Below are 24,000 nucleotides of genomic sequence, written 5' to 3' on the forward strand. Positions count from 1 at the left end.
AAATCAAGAAATAAGGCACTGTATCAAGCTCATTCACACAAGAAGGTATGACCGCAGCTACTTGTGAATTGATATGATTGACTTAGTTGCTTAAACATCTAGATATACATGTGCAAGTTCCAATTACATTATGTTGTGACTATAAAGCAGCTCAAAAAATAGCTGATATCACATGCTTTCAGGAAAGAAAGAAACACTTTGATATTGATTGCTACTTCACAAGGAATAAACTTCAAGATAGATTCTTACAAACTACACATATTCCAAGTCATTTACAGCTAGCATACATTACGACAAAGGTTTTGGGTCAACAACACTCTTTCCCTTGAGCAAGTTGGGTTTCGACCTTTCAAAGTTGAGAAAAGGATATAGAATATTATAAAGTTTGAGTCACTTTTGTAAATAAGCAAAGTAGATGGTTAAATATGTAAATTATTCTAATACAGTGTAGGCGGTTAAGTCATTGTCAAATAGTTTTTAGAGATTGAAAGTGGTTGTAATTAGCTATTAGCTTGTTGTCTAGGTAATTAAATAAAGCTTGTAATTAGATAAGTAAACAATATAATACTAGTGAGGTTGTGAGTTCGAGTCACGTCGTTAACAAAAAGTAAGTGTGTGTTGGTGTTGATGTTCAAAAAGAAATATTAATTACTTTTCATAATATTTTCGTTCATACAAATAAAGTCTTGAAAAGGATTTTACCAACTTTCATGAATTACACTTCTCTCGTAACATGATGTATGGTCATAAGATGAGTTAAGCTTGACTAAGTGATCTTGCCGAGCAGAAAAATAATCTCGCTCTGAAAGTTAACGTGTATGCTGACATTAGATCAAAACATGACCATAATCGCACTTAATTAACCATAATTTATCATTCAATCCACACTCGGTAACAAAAATATAATTTAAATAGATAGTTGTGAGAGACATATATAACCCTCAATTATTCAATAAAATAACTTTGAAATAAAAACTAAAATAAAGCATATAATATCATACTTATGTAACGTGGCTGGTGTGATCTCTAATGGCTCTCCTTTACTTGAGAACTAAACCAGTTCCATCAAGTTTTTCATACATCAGTTTTTCTATCTTTTCTTTCATCTGATTTGTGAAGTAAATTATTTCCATTTTATTCATTTCTAAGTTGCTCATATTGACAAAACTACATAAGCTTATTATGTTTCAATTACACCAGCTCTCGCTTCTTCGCTTGAAAAGCTGTATCGATGAATTATGCATGCCTCTTCGCAGTGCTTGTAGGATCCTTTTCGAGATCTTCGTATTTCAATAAAAGAATTTTATATGAATTTTCAAGACTTGCTTTCCAGTGCCCTAAAATATGATCACGGTAAGGTTCATACCCTGAAATGCCCTAATAGAATTTGTCAAACGCTTCCTCACAAGGCGCATCTTCACTGGCTAAGTTCAACGTTTTCGTTCAAAAATGACAATGAGAAACTATGACGTCTTTGGTGTTGTGATACATGTTATCTATCTTGCAGTTTAAAGAAATAACTGATTTGGACAATGATGGGTAAGGAAGGTGGGTGAGCACAAGTGGTAGGTTGAGTTTTTGTGAATTTTCCTCAACTATGTCAAGTCCCCCTTCTAGGATTGAACACATTCATGAACATTTTTGGTGAGCAAAGGAGTGATGGAATCATCAAAATTTTCTTGGGTTATGATGGCAAAAGCCAAGGACTTGACCCATGTTGTGCCAATTTTGGGATAATAACTGCATAGAAATATATCAGTAGGCTTTGCTTTAATGCATTGTTGAGCTAACTGTTGGCTCGTCCAGTAGTCTTGATACTTGTAAAAAGTTAATCATATCACTTCTTCAGTATCACACCTTTATTTAGTTAGAATGAATCTCAAGATTTCACAAAGGAATATGTTGATTCTTTGTTTATTGTGTTGTCATCAACTAAGCCAACAACATATTCATAAGCTGCTTCACATGCTAGTTGGGTAGAGGTTATGAACAAGGAACTCACTACCAAATTTTCACAGGTTGCTAAAACAACAATTATATGAGTCATAATTGCTATTACAGTAACAAAAGCTTAGCATTTAAGTTTTATGATGTAAATGTAAGATCATTTTCAGGTCCACCAACATATACAACATATAAGTTCATGAGTTCCACATTTCTCTAAAACTAATTGGTGAGAGAGGGAGGTTCCCATAAACTTATATATAAACATTTGTTTCTTTCATTTTCCGATGTGTGACACAATGGATCGATTAGCTCTAACAATCACCCCCTTAATCGATTCATTCCACGCTACTTCCACAGATACGTTCAATACCATCTCGACTCTTCCCGGACACCCGACCTCCTCCTCGGTCACGTCCATAGTCATCTCGGTTTGAACCTCCACTACCATTCTGCACCATCCACACATATGGGCTATAATCAGGCTCTGATACCATTTGTAGGATCGTTTTCATGTCCACCAACATGCCATGCATATAAATTCATGAGTTCCACATTTCTCTAAAACCAATTGATGATAGAGGAAGGTTCCCATAAACTTATATATGCATATTTGTTTCTTTCATTTTCTGATGTGGGACACAATGGATCGATTAGCTCCAACAGTAAATAATGCTTTTTTACATGGCTATGTAGATGAAGAAATATGCATGTATCCTCCAGAGGGATATACTAAAGCTTACCAGGAAAAGTTTGCAAATTGAATAAGTAACTTTATGATTTGAAACAAGCTTCTTGACAATGGAATCATGAACTAACAAATATCTTGTTTTTTAGGCTTTATACATTCCAAAAATGATTATCCTTCGTTTCCACAGGAGGATAAAGGTTTATTCACAGCTGCCTTAGTTTATATAGATGATATTTTAATTACAGACAATTATGAGATGGAGATGAAACTTTTTAAACATGACATGGATGATAAATTTACCATAAAAGAAATAGAGTTTGCATGATATTTTTTGGGTATTGTGTTGTGTGGAGTTTAAAATGGCACATATATTCATTAAAAGAAATACAGTCTTAATGTGTTAAGTATGCATGGCTTTCTACAAGTAAGCCAACTAATTTACTAGTGCCTTTGAATTTGAAGTTATCTTTAGATGAAGGTGTTAAACATATCATGTTAATCATGTAATACATAACAACATAAAGATTAAGCATAACGATAAAGCTTACTTAAACTGAAAGATGATGTGGAAACTATAAGCATGAGTTAGGATGATTGATCTTCTACTTGATCCTCTCAATTAGTGATGGAATTGGAGTAAGTTATGTGTTATTGTGATAAGCATAATGAGGTAAAACATAAACCTCTATTTATAGGAGAGGTCAACGTAGGGATCAACTCCCGTACGTTAAGGAGTGGCATCTCCATAGTCTCCCATCAAGACGTATTAAAATCACTTCGTTATGGTAACTAAATAGAGCTTTTACGAAGAGTCTCATAACGTCTTACAACTTAATGTTTATCATAATTCATATTAAATGATAACAATCATGATACACAAATAGATTAGGACATTAATATAGGGATAGGTTATAATTATTCTAACACAAGGAAAACCTTTACCTGCTACAGATTCATACAAAAGACTCATAAGACGTTTATTATACTTGTCAATGACGTGATATCTCTTATTCACTACAACACCTTAGCCAATTCCTTTACGCTCTAATAATTATACATATGCATGCAGCCATACATTTGCTGAGATATATAAAGGGTTCTATCTCAAAGAGTCATTTTATCCAGTTCAACCATTACTCATGGTTGATTGATTTTCAAATGCTAATTGGACATCCAGTTTAATGACCAAAAAGTCACTTACATGCTATTGTTTCTTTCTGGGTCATTCATTAGTCTCATGGAAAATCAAGAGACAAATCATTGTATTAAGATTATCCACATAAGCAGAATATATAAGTATGACCACAACCACTTATGATTTGATATGGTTGACTTATTTGCTTAGAGATTTACATATACAGGTGCAAGTTTCAATTAGAATGTTCTCTGTCAACAAAGTAGCTCAAAAATTGATGCTAATACATGCTTTCATAAAAGACCAAAACACCTTGATATTGATTGCCACTTAATTCAAAAGAATAAAATTCAATATTGATTCATACACACTTCATATATCCCAACTCATTTACAACTAACATATACCATGACAAAGTTTTTGAGTCAAGAACACTCCATCCTTGCGAGAAGGTTGGGGTTTGAAGACATTAACTTGAGGGGATATTGAATATTATAAAGTTTTAGTAACTTTTGTAAATATGCAAAGTAAAGGGTTAAATATGGTAAATCTATTCTAATTCTGTTTCAGTGATAAAACCATATTCAAGTGGTTGTTAGAGGTTGTTAGTAGCTGTAATTAGCAATTAGCTTGTAGTCTATGTATATAATGCTTGTAATCAGATTACTAATCAAAATAATTGAATTAATTTTCCTAATATCCGCTTCCGTTTATACAAATAAGTTCGTCATAGGATTTTGTTAGTCCCTTAATTAACAACATGAGTATTGTAGAGGGGGTGAATACAATTGTTTTGTTTACCTGAAGTGATATAACAGTTTAGTATTCAAGCATACAATTTAAATAAGAGTCAAGGGTAATTTTCAACGGTTATTCTTTATTGATATGAATCACAAAGAATCACAACTGTTCTTGACAGAATAACAGTTGGTTGATTACAGATTACACCTAAGTTTTAGTTAGAGAGGATATCTTAAGCTATTACACGTTTGGACTCTAATTAAATAAAGCCACACCACTAAATATTACAATAGTGGATACTTCTATTTATAGTAGTCCTATTATCCATGTAATTGTTCTATTGTCCATTGGTACAAAGGATGTCTATACTTGTGGGGACAACTGCATCAGAGAGCATGCTCTCTTCTTTCCTCTTTGGTAGTTATTTGCAGGAACACCCCAATTCGGTTTGACACCACTATTTGAATAAACAAATAGAATGTTGGGTTTCCTAGGCATTGACAAAGTATTACACATGTCTGCACATGCGTTAAACTTCTGCATTTCCACATGGTCTTGTAAGGTCACTTGTCAGCCGTCAACACGCGTCCTTCTCTATTCAACTTTGTCTTTGACTTCTGTTGAATAGTACAATTGATGTAGACCACTCAGGAAACTACTATGCTTGTAATGGAGCATAGCTATCTAAGTGTTGTATGCTGCTACTAGCTATTCTAGCTCTTCTATACTGATTCACTTGATCTTCATGATTTACTGGGCACTCATCCTGTGCTCAATGAAGAATACTGTCTACCTTGTACTGGTAGACCAGGCAGCATACGAGAACACTCGACATATCAACAAATGATGTCTATACATAACTAAACCTATGCTGGCTGCACATAACATTCTAGTGTTCGTAATTGCTGTTTTGTCATAATTAAATCCTTAATTATTTTTGGGACTCAATAATCTCCCCCTATTTGATGATGACAAAACCTATGACTAATAAAGAAAACACTAAAGCCAGCACTAAGGACTTAATGAAAATAGACAGTAATTTTGTCCCTTTTAGGTTTGTTTTGGGATCTTTTGCTGAATTATCTATATCTTATAATTTGATATGATTTTGAAGATGAACTCATTTCACATTCATTATACCAATATATATAGTAATTACAGACCAATACAATGAGTATGAAATAACAAAAGATACAATTTTTTTAAGCTACAGAAGACTATCTATCTTTATCTTTTTCCTTTTCATTTTCTTCTTCAGATAGTTCTTCTTCTTTTATCTTAACAGCTCTCCAGGCTTTAGAAAACAGCCCAGGCAAGTCTTCCATCTTGAATACAGGTATTTGAGGAGGCAAGATGATTAGATCTCTTATGTGCGGTCCACTTCCAATAGATTTTTTCCTCTTTGGATTTTGAGCCAGCACTTCTTCTACTATTACTATTGGAGCATTCCCATACTTGGCTGCTTTATCAAACAAGTCTTGTAACTCAGGTTTCAGTGTATCTTTGAGATTACTTTGACCTTTTACAGTGAAGTACTACAGCATCTCCATCCATTCATCAAATCCAAATGTCCTCAAATATTTATAATCTATTCTTTCATGAACATTGTTATCCCTGCTGATACTGAAGGTCCTCTTAGTTGCTCTATGACATTTGATGATCCTACCAGGATTAGATCTTCTGGTCATCACATCAGCATATTTGCTTTTAAAGAAATAGTCATATAATTCTCTTGTTCTGTCAGTCTCCAGTGGAGCAACTTCGGGGACTCCGTTGCATAAAGACATGTGACAAACATAATATCAGGTCTGTTGGCTGTAAGATAAAGTAGGGACCCAATCATACCTCTATATTCAGTGATATTGACTGGTTCACCATTGAGATCAACATCTATTTTAATGGATGCTGCCATTGGAGTCCCTATGTCTTTTAAACAGGTTAGATCAAATTTCTTTAACATATCATTGATATATTTATCTTGACTTATAAAAATTCCATCATCAAGTTGTTTAATTTGCAATCCTAGAAAGTATTGTAAATCTCTTTGTAAGCTCATTTCATATGTCTTTGACATAGGTTTTGAAAACCTTTGATAATGTTTTTCATTTGTAGAACCATAAATAATATCCTCCACATATATATGTACCAACAAGAGATCATCATCTACCTCTTTTGAAAATACAGTGGTATCAATCGTTCCAATTTTAAAACCTAAACCAGTGAGATACACACGAAATGTCTCATACCATGCCTTTGGTGCCTGTTTTAGGCCATAAAGAGCTTCATCTAACTTATAGACATGGTCTGAATATTTACTGCTTACAAAACCAGGTGGCTACTTGACATAGACTTCTTGCAGCTTCCCATTAAGAAATGCAGATTTAACATCCATCTGGAATACTTTAAAGTTCATCTTAGCAGCATATGCCAAAATTAATCTGATAGCTTCCATCCTAGCCACTGGTGCATATGTTTTTCCATAATCCAGCCCTTCTTCTTGTCTAAACCCTTGAGCTACTAATCTAGCTTTATTTCTGACCACAATCCCATCTTCATCCATCTTATTCTTAAACACCCACTTGGTACCAATGATTTTCTTTGTTTAATCATCAGGTTTAGGTACCAATGTCCAAACCTTGTTCCTATCAAACTGGTAGATTTCTTCTTGCATAGCTCCTGCCCAGTTAGGATCTTTCATTGCTACTTCAGGACAAGTAGGTTCAATGGTAGACACAAAATTCACATGCATACAGAAATTGTTGGTTGCATGCCTCCTTGTCTTAACACAACTAGCCAGTTTACCAATAATCTGCTCAATTGGATGCTCCCTGGTCCATCTAGTGTTATGAATAGGTGAGCTTGTTGTGGAACATACAACATCTTGATCATAAGTTGGTTCAGTAGTATGCACAGCAGTAGGAGACTACTGTTCATTATTAGTGGAATCAGTACCAAGTTGTGATTCTTCAGAACCAGCAGACCTATGCTCAAGTTGTAGTACTTCAGTAGAGTCAGTAGGTCCACTTGGCTTAGACACAGATGGAATAGAGTATTCCATCTCATCATCAGAGAACCCAGCAGCATGGATTGGTGAGGAAATTGTTGCTGGTTCTTCTTCATCATCTAGGGCTTGCTGAGTAGGCTCTTCAAATAGTAACTCCTCATCTTCTTGACTAGAAGATAAGGTGGGGACAGTTTCATCAAATGTAACATTAATAAATTCTTCAAAACATCCCCTTCTTTTGTTGTTTGTTGTAGACCTTATATGCCTTTGACATGTTGGAATATCTAAGAAATATTCCTTCATCAGCTTTAGCATCAAATTTGCCAAGATGGTCCCTATTGTTTCGAATGTAACAAGGAGTGCCAAATACATGAGAAATGAAATTGAGGGTCTTCTTCCTTTGAGAACTTCATAAGCAGTTTTTTGATGTCTTTCACTATTAAAGATCTATTTTGGGTAGAACATGCAGTATTCACAGCTTCTGCCTAGTAAGAATTCTTCAACCCAGACTCAGACAACATAGATCTTGCTGCTTCTATGAGAGCTCTGTTTCTTCTTTCTGTAACACCATTTTGTTGAGGTGTTCTCACAACAGAAAAGTTTTGTGAAATAACTTTGTCAGTAAAAAATTCTTCTAAAGTTGCATTTTTGAATTCTGTACCATGATCACTTCTTAGCTGCTTCACCAATTGCCCATTCAATAGCTCCATTCTTTTGATAAAATTGATAATTTCATCAGCAACTTCACTCTTTTGCTTCAAAAAGAATACCCAAGTGTATCTGGAATATTCATCAACAATAACCAATGTGTACTTCTTACCACTACAACTGGCTACATTAACAGGACCAAAGAGATCCATATGAAGTAGGTGAAATAGTTTCTCAACAGATGAAATCTGTTTTGACTTGAATGATGCATGGTGATGCTTCTCTTTTTCATAACCAGGACACAATATGTCCTTCACATATGACAAAGTGGGTAGCCCAGACACTAAACTTTTACTTGAAAGTTTATGAATATCTTTAAAATTGAGATGTGAGAGTGTCTTGTGCCATAAACACTTGAGGTTATCTGCTACCTTTGAATAAAAATAACTATCAATTGTTGTGACTGCTGTGTTCATGTCAATTTGATACATGTTCTCATGTCTTTTTACTGTCAGCAGTGGCTTCCCTATCTTATCAAAAATAGTACCAATTTTCCTTCTGAATTGGACTATCTTTCTTTTGTTTGTCAGTTGGCTTATGCTAAGTAAGTTGTGTTTAAGCCCAACGACATATGCCACATTTATAAATGTAACATTCCCATTTTTTAAAGTACCAAAACCTTTGTGTAACCTAACGAATTATCTCCATATGAAACAACTGTACCATCTTTTTCTTGATAGTCCATCAGCAGGGACTTATATCCGGTCATATGTCTCGAACATCCATTGTCAAGATACCAGATTTGCTTATTTCGAATGACATGCACAGTAGCTAAGAGATTAGTTCTTTTGGAAACCCATCCAAGGATGAGTTTTGGAAGAGTCATCTTTAATGTTTTCTTCCTTTTCGCTGGTTTGCTTGAAGGAGCAATAGCAGTGGGGGTCATGGTTTCTGTACATTGGTTAGCTAAGTGAGCTTTGCTACCACATTTGTAGCATTTTCTCACTTTTGGTCTCGATGGCTGATTGGTAGTAGATGTACTGGGTGACTTGTTCTGCTGCTGGCTTTGAGTAACAGCCAGTAGTAGCTAGTCGAGCTTTACATTCAGTATCTCAGTGATAGATGCCTCAATACTTGACTCTACTATCTTAGCTTTTCCCTTATGTGCAGCTTTTGGAGTGGAGCCAGTACCATTATCGTGGTTTGCTGCTTTGCCTTTAGATTTTGACTTACCAGTGTGGAAAGTTACTAGTTTGTCAGCTGCTACTGGTTGACCAGTAGGGGTCTTAGCAGTCACTTTGGACTTACCAGTATTAGGGTTTACTGGTTCGTCTGTTGCTTCTGGTTGACCCGTATGAATTTCTGCAGCATGCTCAGCATTCAGACAACTTGAAGATTTAACTATTTTTAAATTTCTTCGATTATTTTCAGTTATTTCTTTCTTGATATGTCTTTCTTTGGGAGTCATGTAGTAGATGCTTGAGGGATAATTATTCTCATCATTTGAAATATTGACCTCCTTAGCTTTAACTTCACTCTCCAAGATATCTTTCATGAACAGTGGTGGGGTCACTGTAGGTCTGACAAACTTATTTATCAAGACCTTTTTAACCTTAACTATCTTGGCAAAGGTATTTGGCAAGAAAGCTTCATGATCAGTTTCAAGAGTAGGGTCCATAAAGGCAACTTCTGCAAGAAGGCTTCTACTTGGGCAGGCACTGTAGTGACCCGAACTTTTCCATGTTTATATATATTAAATGAAATTGTTATCTACATGATTAAATGTTTCCAACATGTTAAGCAATCAAACTGGTTAAGACTTGATTAAATGAAATAAGTTTCATATAGACAATTGATCACCCAAGTTGACCGGCGATTCACGAACGTTACAAAATTGTAAAAACTACATGTTGTGGTATATATATAGACATATATATATGGTTGAAATAAGATTATGATGAGTAAGTATCTCACTAAGTATATTAACAATGTGTGATATACATAAGAAATGAGATTACTAAGTTAAGAAACTCGAAATGATATATATAACGATTATCGTTATGATAACGTCTAATAAATACATATGTATCATATTAAGATATTGATACACTATATTTAACATGATAAAATGATATTTAAATATATCATTAAGTGTGTTAACAATGAACTAAATATGTAAAAACAAGACTACTAACTAAAGAATTACGAAACGAGACTTATCTGTAACGATTATCGTTGTAACGACATTTAAATGTATATATATCATATTAAGATATATTAATATATCATAATATCATGATAATATAATAATTTAATATCTCATTAGATATAATAAACATTGGGTTAACAACATTTAACAAGATCGTTAACTTAAAGGTTTCAAATCAACATTTACATGTAACGACCAACGATGACTTAACGACTCAGTTAAAATGTATATACATGTAGTGTTTTAATATGTATTCATACACTTTTGAAAGAATTCAAGACACATATCAAATTACTTCTACTTAACAAAAATGCTTAAAATTACATCCTCCTTCAGTTTCATCAACAATTCTACTCGTATGCACCCGTATTCGTACTCGTACAATACACAGGTTTTAGATGTATGTACTATTGGTATATACACTCCAATGATCAGCTCTTTTCAGCCCATGTGAGTCACATAACACATGTGGGAACCATCATTTAGCAACTAGTATGGAATATCTCATAAAATTACAAAAATATTAGTAATCATTCATGACTTATTTACATGAAAACAAAATTACATATCCTGTATATCTAATCCATATACCAATGACCAAAAACACCTAAAAACACTTTCATTCTTCAATTTTCTTCATCTAATTGATCTCTCTCAAGTTCCATCTTCAAGTTCTAAGTGTTCTTCATAAATTCCATAAGTATAGTTTCATAAAAATCAAGAATACTTCCAAGTTTGCAAGTCTACTTCCAAGCTTTCTAATCCATTCCAAGTAATCATCTAAGATCAAGTAACCTTTGTTATTTACCATAGGTTATCTTTCTAATTCAAGTTAATATTCATATTCAAACTTTGATTCAATTTCTACAACTATAACAATCTTATTTCGAGTGAAAATCTTACTTGAACTTGTTTTCGTGTCATGATTCTGCTTCAAGAACTTTCAAGCCATCCAAGGATCTTTTGAAGCTAGATCCATTTTTCCCATTTCCAGTAGCTTTATCCAGAAAACTTGAGGTAGTAATGATGTTCATAACATCATTCGATTCATACATATAAAGCTATCTTATTCGAAGGTTTAAACTTGTAATCACTAGAACATAGTTTAGTTAATTCTAAATTTGTTCGCAAACAAAAGTTAATCCTTCTAACTTGACTTTTAAAATCAACTAAACACATGTTCTATATCTATATGATATGCTAACTTAATGATTTAAAACCGGAAAACACGAAAAACACCGTAAAACTGGATATACGCCGTTGTAGTAACATCGCGGGCTGTTTTGGGTTAGTTAATTAAAAAACTATGATAAACTTTGATTTAAAAGTTGTTCTTCTGGGAAAATGATTTTTCTTATGAACATGAAACTATATCCAAAAATCATGGTTAAACTCAAAGTGGAAGTATGTTTTCCAAAATGGTCATCTAGACGTCGTTCTTTCGACTGAGATGACTACCTTTACAAAAATGACTTGTAACCTGTAATTCCGACTATAAACTTATACTTTTTATGTATAGATTTATAAACTTAAGTTCAATATGAAACCATAGCAATTGGATTCACTCAAAACGGATTTAAAATGAAGAAGTTATGGGTAAAACAAGATTGGATATTTTTTGATTATTTTAGCTACGGGAAATGTTTAACAAATCTATACAAATCATATCCCAGCTAACTTATATTGTATTATACATGTATTCTAATACATTATGTAATCTTGGGATACCATAGACACGTATGCAAATGTTTTGAATATCATATCGACCCATGTATATATATTATTTGGAACAACCATAGACACTCTATATGCAGTAATGTTGGAGTTAGCTATACAGGGTTGAGGTTGATTCCAAAAATATATATACTTTGAGTTGTGATCTATCCTGAGACGTGTATACACTGGGTCGTGGATTGATTCAAGATAATATATATCGATTTATTTCTATACATCTAACTGTGGACAACTAGTTGTAGGTTACTAACGAGGACAGCTGACTTAATACACTCAAATCTTTAAAACATAAAAAATGGTTGTAATTATATTTTGATCATACTTTGATATATATGTACATATTTGTATAGGTTCGTGAATCGATCCGTGGCCAAGTCTTATTTCCGAGGAAGGAAATATCTGTGAAAGTGAGTTATAGTCCCACTTTTAAAATCTAATATTTTTGAGATGATAATACATGCAGGTTTTATAAATGATTTACAAAATAGACACAAGTACGTGAAACTACATTCTATGGCTGAATTATCGAAATCGAATATGCTCCTTTTTATTAAGTCTGGTAATCTAAGAATTAGGGAACAGACACCCTAATTAACGCGAATCCTAAAGATGGATCTATTGGGCCTAACAAACCCCATCCAAAGTACCGGATGCTTTAGTACTTCGAAATTTATATCATATCCGAAGGGTGTCCCGGAATGATGGGGATATTCTTATATATGCATCTTGTTAATGTCGGTTACCAGGTGTTCACCATATGAATGATTTTTATCTCTATGTATGGGATGTGTATTGAAATATGAAATCTTGTGGTCTATTGTTACGATTTGATATATATAGGTTAAACCTATAACTCACCAACATTTTTGTTGACGTTTAAAGCATGTATATTCTCAGGTGAATACTAAGAGCTTCCGCTGTTGCATACTAAAATAAGGACAAGAATTGGAGTTCATATTTGTATGATATTGTTTAAAAACTGCATTCAAGAAACATATGTCGATGTAATATATTTCTATTGTAAACCATTATGTAATGGTCGTGTGTAAACAGTATATTTTAGATTATCATTATTTGATAATCTACGTAATGTTTTTTTAAAACCTTTATTGATAAAATAAAGGTTATGGTTGTTTTAAAAATGAATGCAGTCTTTGAAAAACGTCTCATATAGAGGTCAAAACCTCGCAACGAAATCAATTAATATGGAACGTTTATAATCAATATGAATGGGACATTTCAGTTGGTATCAGAGCGTTGGTCTTAGAGAACCAGAAAATTTGTATTAGTGTGTCTTATCGAGTTTGTTAGGATGCATTAGTGAGTCTGGACTTCGACCGTGTTTTCTTTAAAAATGATTGCTTAACATTTTTGTTGGAAACTATATATTATTAACATGTAAATATTATGTGATATATTATTCTCTTAACATGTTTGATATTGTGTGATAGATGTCTACCTCTAGCACAAATCCCATTGACTCACCTAATAATAACGAAGAGTCGAATATATATTGGCAAGATTCACAAGTTCCCGAAGAATCGGAAGAAGAAACAGAACCGGAAGAAGAGGAACCAGAAGAAGAGGAACCAGAAGAAGAAGAGGTTCCGGAGGGGGGAATAGTAGGAACTACAGAAAACCGGTCAAATAAAAGAAAATCCTCAACCAATGGACCAAAGTTAATAATGGTCAATGGTGTTTCCGCTAAGGAAGCAAAATATTGGGAAAATTACCAATTTTCCGATGAATCGGATCCTGATGAGGATTCCGATGATGTTATAGAAATTACCCCGATCCAATTTAATGAGGCAAAAGAAAATAATAAGGGAAAAGGCATCAAAATAGAGAAATCTGATTCCGACCCCGATGAACTTTATATGTACCGTTAATACCCGTATTTTCAATATCGTGACAATAACCCGAAAACCTCTAAACCACCAGATTTTTCTAAACCAATGTGGAAAATGACGACTCGTATTAGAGGAATATCATATATCCCTAAAAGATTAGGAAAAAGAACCAAGTCCGAAGAAGAAGAAACCAGTGATTCAGATTAGAGGGGTGTGACCATGTTGTGTAATAAATGTATTGTAGTGTGCTTGTACTTTTATGTTCTATGTAAAAATTGCTTGTATTGTTTGTTATTACGAATCTAATCCTTGTCTATTTTACAGTATAAAAACAAAATGGACGTTAAGGGTAGACAACCGAATATTTTAGAAGACCTACCAGAGGATATGATTGAGGAAATCTTGTCTAGAGTCGGTCAAAATTCATCAGCACATTTAGTTATGGCGAAATTAACTTGTCAAACATTTGAAAGACTTTCCAGAAATGCCTTAGTTTATAAAAGGCTTTCCTTTGATAGGTGGAGTATATCACATTGGGGAGACTTTAAGTTACGCCGTGTTTTCTTTAAAGCGTTAAATGCGGGGAACCCAAATGCAATTTTACGCTACGAGTGAAGAACCTATTTTGACTCAACATATCCCAACATAGGATTTCGTGAATTAGAAAGAGCTTCTAACATGCAACATAAAGAAGCATGTTATGCTTCTGGTTTAGTGATGTTCGCTTCTTACCAAAGTGAGAAAAAGAACATCGGATTGCATCTTTTAAATAAAACTTTCTCACAAGTGACGGATTCAGTAGTTGGGGTGAGAAACAAGGTTTTTAGATTGTTACGGGGCTGTTGGACATTACGAAACCCTCGTCCTTTTGACGACATTACAACATGTTGCCTAGCTAATGGTCATAACGGTTATTTTCTACAAGACCAAGGATGGGAAGTTGTCTTAGTAAAACCAGAATGCATGACTTGTTTCTGGACTTATGAATTACGTGTCTTTATTTCCTTTGCTGAACAACTTGCGTATTAACTAGATTTATCTTCAAAACTGTCCTGTATCATAGTGTACTATATTTCATGTTATATGTAATATAGCGAAGTTGTAAGTTTGAAGAATATTTGTATGTGATATATTATTATAATCCGTTTTTCATATGGAATTGTAGTAGTTGAATTGTATATTAGCTACTAAGTATGAACTTAACGGGTAGGTAGTACCCGAATTTAAACTTATAAAACGCTAATATGAAGAAAAAGCTTTTATAAATGAGTTCATATTATGCTACGAGATACTATTGACTACTCTTAATATTCTGTATGATTAAATTGTTTCATTTGACTATTTTGAAGGAAATGGCACCAACTACTCGACACACCTTGAATATGAGCGAAGAGAAATTTTGTGCCTTTCTTGCTTCAAACATAGCCGCAATACAGGCCGCGCTACATATCAACAATAACTCTTAATCTAGCAATACAGCTAACAGCACAAGAAATCGTGTAGGATGCTCCTACAAAGAACTCACTGCCTGCAAACCTTTGGAATTTGATGGAACCGAAGGACCAATTGGATTGAAACGGTGGACCGAGAAAGTCGAATCGGTGTTTGCCATAAGTAAGTGTACTGAAGAGGACAAAGTTAAGTACGCTACGCATACCTTCACAGGTATTGCGTTAACATGGTGGAATACCTATCTAGAGCAAGTGGGACAAGATGCTGCTTACGCGCTACCGTGGTCAGCATTCAAGCACTTGATGAACGAGAAGTACCGTCCCAGAACCGAGGTCAATAAGCTCAAGTCAGAACTTAGAGGGTTACGAACACAGGGATTCGGTATTACTTCGTACGAAAGACGATTCACAAAATTGTGCCTATTGTGTCCGAGAGCGTTCGAAGATGAGGAAGAGAAGATCGACGCGTTTGTGAAAGGGTTACCGGAGAGAATCCAAGAAGATATAAGTTCACACGAGTCTGCCTCCATACAAAAGGCATGTTGAATGGCTCACAAACTAGTGAACCAGATTGAGGGAAGAATTAAAGAACAGGCGGCCGAAGAGGCCAATGTGAAGTTAGTCAAAAGAAAGTGGGAGGAAAACGGTGATAAGAGTCACCAAAACAACAACAACTATCCCAACAATCACAACATCAATCGCAACTACAACAAATGGCACAACAACAACAACAACTACAATAATCTTCCCAACAACAATAACAACCGCAACAACAATAACAATCAGAAGCAGCTATGCCAAAGGTGTGAAAAGTATCACTCAGGGTTCTGCACCAAATTTTGCAACAAGTGTAAAAGAAATGGTCATAGCCCGACGAAGTGTGAGGTCTACGGACCAGGGGTTAACAGAACTAAATAAACAAATAGTGTCGGAACGAGTAATGGCGGAGCAAGTAGTGTCGGAGCAAGTTATGCCAATGTAGTTTGTTATAAATGTGGAAAACCAGGCCACATTATTAGAAATTGCCCGAACCAGGAGAACATGAATGGACAAGGTCGCGGAAGAGTTTTCAATATTAATGCGGCAGAGGCACAGGAAGACCCGGAGCTTGTTACGAGTACGTTTCTTATTTTCAATAAATCTGCTTACGTTTTATTTGATTCGGGTGCGGATAGAAGCTATATGAGTAGAGATTTTTGTGCTAAATTAAGTTGTCCATTGATGCCGTTGGATAGTAAATTTTTACTCGAATTAGCAAACGGTAAATTAATTTCAGCAGATAATATATGTCGGAATCGAGAAATTAAACTGGTTAGCGAAACATTTAAGATTGACTTGATACCAGTAGAGTTAGGGAGTTTTGATGTGATAATCGGTATGGACTGGTTGAAAGAAGTGAAAGCAGAGATCATTTGTTACAAAAATGCAATTCGCATTATACGAGAAAAAGGAAAACCCTTAATGGTGTACGGAGAAAAGGGCAACACGAAGCTACATCTTATTAGTAATTTGAAGGCATAAAAATTAATAAGAAAACGTTGCTATGCTGTTCTAGCACACGTCGAGAAAGTACAAACTGAAGAAAAGAGCATCAATGATGTTCCCGTCGCAAAAGAATTTCCCGATGTATTTCCGAAAGAATTACCGGGACTACCTCCACATCGATCTGTTGAATTTTAAATAGATCTTGTACCAGGAGCTGCACCAATCGCTCGTGCTCCTTACAAACTCGCACCCAGCAAGATGAAAGAACTGCAAAGCCAACTGTAAGAACTATTAGAACATGGTTTCATTCGACCAAGCACATCACCATGGGGAGCTCCTGTTTTGTTTGTCAAGAAGAAGGATGGTACATTTAGGTTGTGTATTGACTACAGAGAGTTGAACAAACTTACCATCAAAAACCGTTATCCACTGCCGAGAATTGACGACTTATTTTATCAACTACAAGGCTCGTCGGTTTATTCGAAAATCAATTTACGTTCTGGATATCATCAAATGCGAGTAAAGGAGGATGATATTCCAAAAACTGCTTTTAGGACGCGTTATGGTCATTACGAGTTTATGGTTATGCCGTTTGAATTGACTAACGCACCAGCTGTATTCATGGACCTTATGAACCGAGTGTGTGGGCCATATCTTGACAAGTTTGACATTGTTTTCATCGATGACATACTTATTTACTCAAAGAATGATCAAGAGCACGAAGAACATTTGAGAAAAGTGCTAGAAGTATTGAGGAAAGAAAAACTGTACGCTAAGTTTTCAAAGTGTGCATTTTGGTTGGAAGAAGTTCAATTCCTCGGTCACATAGTGAACAAAGAAGTATCCAGGTGGACCCGGCAAAGATCGAAACCGTTGAAAAGTGGGAAACCCCGAAAACTCCGAAACACATACGCCAATTTTTAGGACTAGCTGGTTACTACAGAAGGTTCGTCCAAGACTTTTCTAGAATAGCAAAACCCTTGACTGCATTAACGCATAAAGGGAAGAAATTTGAATGGAAAGATGAACAAGAGAAAGCATTTCAATTGTTAAAGAAAAAGTTAACTACGGCACCTATATTGTCATTACCTGAAGGGAATGATGATTTTGTGATATATTGTGACGCCTCAAAGCAAGGTCTCGGTTGTGTATTAATGCAACGAACGAAAGTAATTGCTTATGCGTCTAGACAATTGAAGATTCACGAACAGAATTATACGACGCATGATTTGGAATTAGGAGCGGTTGTTTTTGCATTAAAGACTTGGAGGCACTACTTATATGGGGTCAAAAGTATTATATATACCGACCACAAAAGTCTTAAACACATATTTAATCAGAAACAACTGAATATGAGGCAGCGTAGGTGGATTGAATTGTTGAATGATTACGACTTTGAGATTCGTTACCACCCAGAGAAGGCAAACATGGTAGCCGACGCCTTGAGCAGAAAGGACAGAGAACCCATTCGAGTAAAATCTATGAATATAATGATTCACAATAACCTTACTACTCAAATAAAGGAGGCGCAACAAGGAGTTTTAAAAGAAGAAAATTTAAAGGATGAAATACCCAAAGGATCGGAGAAGCATCTTAATATTCGGGAAGACGGAACCCGGTATAGGGCTGAAAGAATTTGAGTACCAAAATTTGGAGATATGAGAGAAATGGTACTTACAGAAGCTCATAAAACCAGATACTCAATACATCCTGGAACGGGGAAGATGTACAAGGATCTCAAGAAACATTTTTGGTGGCCAGGTATGAAAGCCGATGTTGCTAAATACGTAGGGGAATATTTAACGTATTCTAAGGTCAAAGCGGAGCATCAGAAACCATCAGGTCTACTTCAACAATCCGAAATCCTGAAATGGAAATGGGAAAACATTACCATGGATTTCATCACTAAATTGCCAAGGACTGCAAGAGGTTTTGATACTATTTGGGTAATAGTTGATCGTCTCACTAAATCAGCACACTTCTTGTCAATAAGAGAGGATGACAAGATGGAGAAGTTAGCACGACTGTATTTGAAGGAAGTCATCTCCAGACATGGAATACCAATCTCTATTATCTCTGATAGGGATGACGGATTTATTTCAAGATTCTGGCAGACATTACAGCAAGCATTAGGAACTCGTCTAGACATGAGTACTGCCTATCATCCACAAACTGATGGGTAGAGCAAAAGGACGATACAAAAACTTAAAGACATGCTACGAGCATGTGTTATTGATTTCGGAAACAGTTGGGATCGACATCTACCGTTAGCAGAATTTTCCTACAACAACAGCTACCATTCAAGCATTGAGATGGCGCCGTTTGAAGCACTTTATGGTAGAAAGTGCAGGTCTCTGATTTGTTGGTGTGAAGTGGGGGATAGACAGATTACGGGTCCGAAGATAATACAAGAAACTACCAAGAAGATCATCCAAATTCAACAACGGTTGAAAACCGCCCAAAGTCGACAAAAGAGCTACGCCGACATTAAAAGAAAAGATATAGAATTTGAAATTGGAGAGATGGTCATGCTTAAAGTTGCACCTTGGAAAGGCGTTGTTCGATTTGGCAAACGAGGGAAATTAAATCCAAGGTATATTGGACCATTCAAGATTATTGATCGTGTCGGACCAGTAGCTTACCGACTTGAGTTACCTCAACAACTCGCGGCGGTACATAACACTTTCCACGTCTCGAATTTGAAGAAATATTTTGCTAAAGAAGATCTCACTATTCCGTTAGATGAAATCCAAATCAACGAAAAACTTCAATTCATCGAAGAACCCGTCGAAATAATGGATCGTGAGGTTAAAAGACTTAAGCAAAACAAGATACCAATTGTTAAGGTTCGATGGAATGCTCGTAGAGGAACCGAGTTCACCTGGGAATGAGAAGATCAGATGAAGAAGAAATACCCGCATCTATTTCCATAAGATTCGTCAACACCTCCAACTGCTTAAAATTTCGGGACGAAATTTATTTAACGGGTAGGTACTGTAGTGACCCGAACTTTTCCATGTTTATATATATTAAATGAAATTGTTATCTACATGATTAAATGTTTCCAACATGTTAAGCAATCAAACTTGTTAAGACTTGATTAAATGAAATAAGTTTCATATAGACAATTGATCACCCAAGTTGACCGGCGATTCACGAAAGTTACAAAATTGTAAAAACTACATGTTGTGGTATATATATAGACATATATATATGGTTGAAATAAGATTATGATGAGTAAGTATCTCACTAAGTATATTAACAATGTGTGATATACATAAGAAATGATATTACTAAGTTAAGAAACTCGAAATGATATATATAACGATTATCGTTATGATAACGTCTACTAAATACATATGTATCATATTAAGATATTGATACACTATATTTAACATGATAAAATGATATTTAAATATATCATTAAGTGTGTTAACAATGAACTACATATGTAAAAACAAGACTACTAACTCAAGAATTACGAAACGAGACTTACCTGTAACGAATATCGTTGTAACGACATTTAAATGTATATATATCATATTAAGATATATTAATATATCATAATATCATGATAATATAATAATTTAATATCTCATTAGTTATAATAAATATTGGGTTAACAACATTTAACAAGATCGTTAACTTAAAGGTTTCAAATCAACATTTACATGTAACGACTAACGATGACTTAACGACTCAGTTAAAATGTATATACATGTAGTGTTTTAATATGTATTCATACACTTTTTAAAGACTTCAAGACACATATCAAATTACTTCTACTTAACAAAAATGCTTACAATTAAATCCTCGTTCAGTTTCATCAACAATTCTACTCGTATGCACCCGTATTCGTACTCGTACAATACACCGCTTTTAGATGTATGTACTATTGGTATATACACTCCAATAATCAGCTCTTAGCAGCCCATGTGAGTCACCTAACACATGTGGGAACCATCATTTGGAAACTAGTATGGAATATCTCATAAAATTACAAAAATATTAGTAATCATTCATGACTTATTTACATGAAAACAAAATTACATATCCTGTATATCTAATCCATATACCAACGACCAAAAACACCTACAAACATTTTCATTCTTCAATTTTCTTCATCTAATTGATCTCTCTCAAGTTCCATCTTCAAGTTCTAAGTGTTCTTCATAAATTCCATAAGTATAGTTTCATAAAAATCAAGAATACTTCCAAGTTTGCAAGTCTACTTCCAAGCTTTCTAATCCATTCCAAATAATCATCTAAGATCAAGGAACCTTTGTTATTTACCATAAGTTATCTTTCTAATTCAAGATAATATTCATATTCAAACTTTGATTCAATTTCTACAACTATAACAATCTTATTTCGAGTGAAAATCTTACTTGAACTTGTTTTCGTGTCATGATTCTGCTTCAAGAACTTTCAAGCCATCCAAGGATCCTTTGAAGCTAGATCCATTTTTCTCATTTCTAGTAGCTTTATCCAGAAAACTTGAGGTATTAATGATGTTCATAACATCATTCGATTCATACATATAAAGCTATCTTATTCGAAGGTTTAAACTTGTAATCACTAGAACATAGTTTAGTTAATTCTAAACTTGTTCGCAAACAAAAGTTAATCCTTCTAACATGACTTTTAAAATCAACTAAACACATGTTCTATATCTATATGATATGCTAACTTAATGATTTAAAAACGAAAAAGACGAAAAACACCGTAAAACCGGATATACGCCGTTGTAGTAACACCGCGGGCTGTTTTGAGTTAGTTAATTAAAAACTATGATAAACTTTGATTTAAAAGTTGTTCTTCTGGGAAAATGATTTTTCTTATGAACATGAAACTATATCCAAAAATCATGGTTAAACTCAGAGTGGAAGTATGTTTTCCAAAATGGTCATCTAGACGTCGTTCTTTCGACTGAGATGACTACCTTTACAAAAACGACTTGTAACCTGTAATTCTGACTATAAACTTATAATTTTTCTGTATAGATTCATAAACTTAAGTTCAATATGAAACCATAGCAATTGGATTCACTCAAAATGGATTTAAAATGAAGAAGTTATGGGTAAAACAAGATTGGATATTTTTTTGATTATTTTAGCTACGGGAAATGTTTAACAAATCTATACAAATCATATCCCAGCTAACTTATATTGTATTATACATGTATTCTAATATATTATGTAATCTTGGGATACCATAGACACGTATGCAAATGTTTTGAATATCATATCGACCCATGTATATATATTATTTGGAACAACCATAGACACTCTATATGCAGTAATGTTGGAGTTAGCTATACAGGGTTGAGGTTGATTCCAAAAATATATATACTTTGAGTTGTGATCTAGCCTGAGACGTGTATACACTAGGTCCTGGATTGATTCAAGATAATATATATCGATTTATTTCTGTACATCTAACTGTGGACAACTAGTTGTAGGTTACTAACGAGGACATCTGACTTAATACACTCAAATCTTTAAAACATAATAAAAATGGTTGTAATTATATTTTGATCTTACTTTGATATATATGTACATATTTGTATAGGTTCGTGAATCGATCCGTGGCCAAGTCTTATTTCCGAGGAAGGAAATATCTGTGAAAGTGAGTTATAGTCCTACTTTTAAAATCTAATATTTTTGGGATGAGAATACATGCAGGTTTTATAAATGATTTACAAAATAGACACAAGTACGTGAAACTACATTCTATGGTTGAATTATCGAAATCGAATATGCCCCTTTTTATTAAGTCTGGTAATCTAAGAATTAGGGAACAGACACCCTAATTGACGCGAATCCTAAAGATAGATATATTGGGCCTAACAAACCCCATCCAAAGTACCGGATGCTTTAGTACTTCGAAATTTATATCATATCCGAAGGGTGTCCCGGAATGATGGGGATATTCTTATATATGCATCTTGTTAATGTCGGTTACCAGGTGTTCACCATATGAATGATTTTTATCTCTATGTATGGGATGTGTATTGAAATATGAAATCTTGTGGTCTATTGTTACGATTTGATATATATAGGTTAAACCTATAACTCACCAACATTTTTGTTGACGTTTAAAGCATGTATATTCTCAGGTGAATACTAAGAGCTTCCGCTGTTGCATACTAAAATAAGGACAAGAATTGGAGTCCATATTTGTATGATATTGTTTAAAAACTGCATTCAAGAAACATATGTCGATGTAATATATTTCTATTGTAAACCATTATGTAATGGTCGTGTGTAAACAGTATATTTTAGATTATAATTATTTGATAATCTACGTAATGTTTTTTTTTAAATCTTTATTGATAAAATAAAGGTTATGGTTGTTTTAAAAATGAATGCAGTCTTTGAAAAACGTCTCATATAGAGGTCAAAACCTCACAACGAAATCAATTAATATGGAACGTTTATAATCAATATGAACGGGACATTTCAGTTGGTATCAGAGTGTTGGTCTTAGAGAACCAGAAAATTTGTATTAGTGTGTCTTATCAAGTTTGTTAGGATGCATTAGTGAGTCTGGACTTCGACCGTGTTTTCTTTAAAAATGATTGCTTAACATTTTTATTAGAAACTATATATTATTAACATGTAAATATTATGTGATATATTATTCTCTTAACATGTTTGATATTGTGTGATAGATGTCTACCTCTAGCACAAATCCCATTGACTCACCTAATAATAACGAAGAGTCGAATATATATTGGCAAGATTCACAAGTTCCCGAAGAACCGGAAGAAGAAACGGAACCGGAAGAAGAGGAACCAGAAGAAGAGGAACCAAAAGAAGAAGAGGTTACAGAGGGGGGAATAGTAGGAACCACAGAAAACCGGTCAAATAAAAGAGAATCCTCAACCAATGGACCAAAGTTAATAATGGTCAATGGTGTTTCCGCTAAGGAAGCAAAATATTGGGAAAATTACCAATTTTCCGATGAATCGGATCCTGATGAGGATTTCGATGATGTTATAGAAATTACCCCGACCCAATTTAATGAGGCAAAAGAAAATAATAAGGGAAAAGGCATCAAAATAGAGAAATCTGATTCCGACCCCGATGAACTTTATATGTACCGT

General features: G+C 34.3%; 1 pseudogene; it reads right to left on the reverse strand.

Moving 5' to 3' along the window:
* Nucleotides 1-1,040: 1,040 nt before the first annotated feature.
* Nucleotides 1,041-2,441, reverse strand: LOC139860409 (flavonol sulfotransferase-like; annotated as a pseudogene).
* Between the last annotated feature and the right edge of the window lie 21,559 nt (nucleotides 2,442-24,000).

The sequence above is a fragment of the Rutidosis leptorrhynchoides genome, chromosome 7 (genome assembly GCF_046630445.1).
Source record: "Rutidosis leptorrhynchoides isolate AG116_Rl617_1_P2 chromosome 7, CSIRO_AGI_Rlap_v1, whole genome shotgun sequence".
NCBI classification, from domain to species: Eukaryota; Viridiplantae; Streptophyta; class Magnoliopsida; order Asterales; family Asteraceae; genus Rutidosis; species Rutidosis leptorrhynchoides.